Raw genomic sequence first — 6,130 nt, 5'->3', positions numbered from 1 at the left:
AATATGTTACTGTTTATATTCTAACTTGTCATTTCTAAAAGAAACTGTATGGTAATATCAGTATTTTCAATAAAAACCGGATAATTCCGTATATTACTCGTAATGCCAATATGTTTTCTATCTTTTTTGTATCAAAAAAGGACATTTCCAGAACACTGTTTGTTTTACAATTACCAATCCATTCAAAATCAGTAATTTCCACTTCTGTGTGCAAGAGTTATAATATCATACTGCTAATTTAAATTATTGTAAAAGTGTTATAACATATTCATTTCTCCATGATACAGTAGAACAAAAGTGAATAATATCGAGGGAGATAAGCTATTCAATTGATGTTTTCAATTACATGCAATGTGCATTCACACAGTTGAGCTAAATGTTTTTTTTTTTAATATAAGTTATTGTAAAAGTGTCACGGCACAGGTGATTATGTAGTAAACACCTACCAGGCCGCCATGTTTCTTTCTGGGTACATATTTTTCCGTTAGAGCGTAAAGGGACTCATAATATGCAAGTTATAAGAAAATTTCAAATTTTAATTGAAATACTGTGTATGTAAGTTATATATTTGGTAATGTAAGTAAGCCTATGTGCTCTGGACCCCTATTGCTGGAAGATTGCCTGGCCGATGCTTACTGCATAATTATCATGTAATGTTATATTCGTTACTCCATGATACAGTTGATATAAGTAACGTGTATGTTTTACTCTTATAAATGTCAAATAGCTTTCTTCCGAACAAAAGTGAATATTTCCCTCACATTTCCAAACAAAACCGAACATTTCCAAAATATTTTTGTCTATAAAATGCACAAAAATATGACTAAAATCATTATTGTTGACACCATTAGAACAACGGATGTAACATGCACGATACATAAAACTATAGTTCACTTTGGGGTAAAGTGAAGGCTCGATACAATTTTTTTATACTTCCTGAAAAAAAAATACTATTTTGGAAATTACCAGTTTTGTTCGCAACCTCCATAATTGACTACGATGATCCGATAGATTTTTTCCACGTAGGTAGCCTATTCAAGCTGATGTAGTCTATGTATATCATTCAACTGTAAATGACAGGATTATATTATGTAAATACATATGACAATGTACAGCATTTATGACTCAGTTACAAAGATGATCTGTCATTACGTTAATAGCTTTATACTGTATTATATTTCGTTGTTAATTATATAAAATCCATAAATACTCAGGAAGTTTGAAGCTCTGATTAACAATAAAGACATGTTAATGAATTTTATTTGTTGTTATTATTATTTAACATAACTAACCATTATTTTTCAGTAAATTAAACATATTGGATGTTTAAATGTCAAAAAGCATGGAAATTCTAGAATAAAAAAGGTGATCAGTACGTACATATGATATAATTAACTTTTTTTTTTTTACTATTTGCAAAATCTATACAGGGTGTATCGAAAATCGTGGGCAAAACTTCAGGTAGGGATTCCTCATATGCAGAGAAGATATACATGGGTCCGAAACTAAGCTGTGCACCAATATGCCTGGGTTAAATCCAAATCTCTCCGCAGTGCATATGAAGAGAAAGCATGTGTCACTGTTGATAGTGACTCATCTGTCGGATGGGGACGTTAAGCTACGGCCTGTATTCAGGCAAAATGAGAACTTTTGAACAGTTTTTGTAAGCAAATTTACACTGGCTGCATCATTAATGTTACACTAATTCCAACAAACGAACATACTTTAGTGAAGACCATTCCAACCACTGCCTACTTGAAAATCCTTTAACAGTTTAACAAAAGTTTTTATTTATTCCCATACATTGTTGACAACTGTTCAAAATAAACTTAATATAAAAATTAATTTAATATTGCCCTTAGAGTACCTAATTAGTTGAAATGATATTTACCTCGTCGTAAGAAGACTGCATTTCGATCTTTAGTTTCGTTATTAATACCTTCCTCTCTTCTCCGATAATATGAGCATAGGTATCAGAATGTTTAACTTCAAAGTGACGCTTAATGTTGTACGTTTTTGCCTGTACATTGATATGGCATATTAAACATTGGACATTGTTGTCGTCAGATTAGACAGGATACAAGCCCTCCCAAGAGGAGTTAAATCCTGAACCGACTGTCGACGTACTTCTCAGTTCTCTTCATTCTTATTCAGAACGGTTAAGCACAAACAATAGTACACCACATGGATGAATGAATGATCCAGCAATGCCTCAAGAGTATAATCGAACAGACGAGGAGAAGAGTAGATGATCGTACACCACCACTACCACCACCAGTGTTGCCAAGTCAGCGGTTTTGTAGCTAAATCTGGTGTTTTCAGGACTGTGGTCAGCTATAGAATTTTACCGTCAGCGGCTAGCTATTTATTTGGAGTATTTTTTATGATTCCGACAGAGCGAGATTATATTTTTAAAGTTTTTTTTTCTGTAAAGATGTTACAATAATTGCTTTCATATGTAGTCCTACTTGCGGACAACAATGTTAGTAATCATAAACCAGAGTTTAGTATGATATTATCACACTTTACATTGTGAGAGTATAAAATATCAACGTTTTATGTTAACTGGATTTGGTGCAACCACGTCCATTTCCTGCTTCATTCATTGTTGTACAAATAATGTATGCAGCATTCGCTAAACTCCTAATTTAATGTAAGTCTATGTATTGTTTTTGTAAATAAATTGAAGTAGGACAATACAGTATTTAATCACAAAGAATAAATAATGAACTGAATTATTATTTTCATTTATGATACAATGTTATTTAATTTATCATTCCGCATTATAGTTTATGTAACACAGACATACTTAATACTTAAAACTAGACTCATTGCTGGCAGGCACGTCTGCAACTCTGTGTGAAATCAGATTTCGAACCGACTGGTGTGATTGTGAATGTGATTATTTCCGAAGTGTCCAGTATATTCTACATCTACTTCATACAATTTTGAAGAAATATGCCGCGTGAAACTCTGTACGAGGATGAAGACGATTTTGCATAGAACATAGAGCCTACAAAGTGATACACACTTTTACTTACTTACTTATTGGCATTTAAGGAACCCAGAGGTTCATTGCCATCCTCACATAAGCCCGCCATCGGTCCCTATCCTGAGCAAGATTAATCCAGTCTCTATCATCATATCCCACCTCCCTCAAATCCATTTTAATATTATCCTCCCATCTACGTCTTGGCCTCCCCAAAGGTCTTTTTCCCGCCGGCCTCCCAACTAACACTCTATATGCATTTCTGGATTCGCCCATACGTGCTACATGCCCTGCCCATCTCAAACGTCTGGATTTAATGTTCCTAATTATGTCAGGTGAAGAATACAATGCGTGTAGTTCTGTGTTGCGTAACTTTCTCCATTCTCCTGTAACTTCATCCCTCTTATCCCCCAATATTTTCCTAAGCACCTTATTCTCAAACAACCTTAACCTATGTTCCTCTCTCAAAGTGAGAGTCCAAGTTTCACAACCATAAATAACAACCGGTAATATAACTGTTTTATAAATTCTAACTTTCAGATTTTTTGACAGAAGACTGGATGATAAAAGCTTCTCAACCGAATAATAACAGGCATTTCCCATATTTATTCTGTGTTTAATTTCCTCCCGAGTGTCATTTATATTTGTTAAGTGATACACACTTACCATAATTTAGTCCATATTTATATAATTCTCCAGTTCCTAAAACTTTATAGTTTGTATTTCAAATTTGGAAGTGATTTGTAAAGAAAAATCTGGAGTTTTCAAACTACAGTTTAGCGGGTTTTTTAAGCTTGCGCAGCGGTAAATAGAATTCTGAGTTGGCAACACTGACCACCACAACAGCCTCAGCGACAGAGAGTAGTGAGGGTTCGCCCAGGGCAGACACAGAGTAGCTTCCGTGAGCCCTAGCCCTCAAACGCTTTGTTGGAATGGTCTGCGATAGGCTCTAACGTTAAACGGTTTTGTAAGGAACAGGGAAAAAAATATGGTTTAAAATTTCCTTTAAGTCAATTTAATGCACGTAATGTAGAAATGTTTAAAGTACCGGTAAGCAAAAATACGGTAAGTAAAATTCGAAAAGAGAGGAAAGTAGCGAAAGGAAATGGTTATATACTTCAATACCTCGGAAAATGGTGGAGTAGTTGTAAGGAAATTCAAATTCGAAGATAGATAAGCTAAGATAAGATAATAACTGCCTCCCATTGGAGGTAGCCCAGAAGAACTCAGTATACTCTCCTACATGAATTTTACAATATTGAATGTTTACATAAATTTTGTAGAAAGAAAATTAAAATAAACATATATGAATATAAAGTAAATAAAAAAAAATTAAACAGAGTGAATATGATAACTCAGAATTTGGCAAGAGCGTTTCAAAACTGAAGTTATGATGTCAGCAGTAAGTGTCGGTGGTAGTTCAAAAGTCTTCCTGAAGCTTTCAAAGAACTTGGGAATCACACCACGAGCTCCAATAAGAAGACCAATCACCTCAATGTCTTCAAGCTGGTATTTTGCCTTGAAGTAATCAACTGTTAGCAGATAAATGTTGATCTTTTCTTGATTGACATCCTCCGGCTGGCTACTCCCCGTTTCAATCCTTATGGTAGGATCAATTACATATCCTTTCTTGGTAGTCTGGGAATACGCTATGATGTCAATACGTCTAGAGGAGCCATTAGTAGCAAGGCAAAAGACTTCCTCTTCTACTGTCCAAGACTTTTTTCTTAAAGCAGTTGCAATTAAGGATCGAACATGATGGTGTCTGGCATTTCGGAGGAGTAAACCTCTGTTACACTGACCTTGGACGTGGGCAAGGGTTTCAGTCTCCGGGCAGCCATGTCTGCACCGGGATCCGTCCAAAGAACGACCAGGTACTCCTCTAACTGCTGCTAAATTGGCGTTCATTTTGAGGCAGGTTACCCATTCAGATGTAGATAGTCCAGACTTATTAAAAATCCAGGCGTTGGCTTTAGGTACTTGGCTGTACAATTCTACAACTGTATTATTAGAAGACAGTTTCACGACTATTTCTATGTACTACATGAAGGCATTCCAACTATTCGCAAACATCATAAATTGTGCCAGAGGAAAATAGGTTTTTAGGGTGCCAGGGAAAAATTTCGAAAATTAATAAAATTTCTGAGATTTTTATTTGTTAAATGTAATAATAAATTGAAATATTTACGTAAAGATTAATTTTTGGTCCTACAGAATATGTCCCTTATGGTAACAATATTGATATTAGAGGAGAAAAATTCGCTCCGGTGGAATCCCGGCCACCAAGTCACTCAATTGAGTGCGCTCCTTGTAAAGGGTGCGTCAGAAAGAACGGATGGATTTCAAACTGTCGATACGCAGCGAGGGGAGGGATATCGTGAGGGGAACCACGACTGTTGGGTCAGCCAGGGAATGCAGTTTCAGTTGAGAACATGGTGCTGGTCTGACGTACAACGTGCTTTCATCGCAGAGACATTTTTTAGAAATGAAGAGTCTGTGATCGCCACTCAGGACTCATTTCGACATCGGATGTCACGCTATGATTCCAACTCGGAATACAATTTTGCGGTGGGGGCTTCATTTCGTATCACAGGTTCAACATTAAAGAGAAATCACCTGGACGAACACGAAGCGCGTGTACACCTGCAAATGTGGAGACAGATATTCAAAGATCAGCCCGCAAACATGCTATTGCACTGAGATTGTCCGAGGCTATGGTAAAATCTCGCGCCCTGCGACTTCTTTCTTTGGGACCATTTGAAGGCGTAAGTTTGTAAACATCGATCACATACACTGGACGAACTGAAGACGGCGATTCGTGAAGAAATCGCGGCAATCCCACCAGCTATGACTGTGAAAGTGATGGCGAACTTCAGAAAACGCTTCGATGCATGTATTGAAAGCCAAGGACATCATATAGATTATGTTGTTTTCCATATATAAACTGCATGTATTGGTGAATATTTTGATAATAAATGTTTGATTTGATGAATCCTCACAATTTTCTTGCCAAGTGAAATCCATCCGTTCTTTCTGACGCACCCTGTATAATGGCAATCGATTTAATATAAAGTCAACATACACGTCGAACTTCGAGTCAGGCCTCAAAGGGAAAAACACTGGAGGAGAGCGATTCGATCC

This window comes from Periplaneta americana, chromosome 4 (genome assembly GCF_040183065.1).
Source record: "Periplaneta americana isolate PAMFEO1 chromosome 4, P.americana_PAMFEO1_priV1, whole genome shotgun sequence".
Taxonomy (NCBI): Eukaryota; Metazoa; Arthropoda; class Insecta; order Blattodea; family Blattidae; genus Periplaneta; species Periplaneta americana.
Note: the sequence above shows the minus strand (reverse complement) of the source record.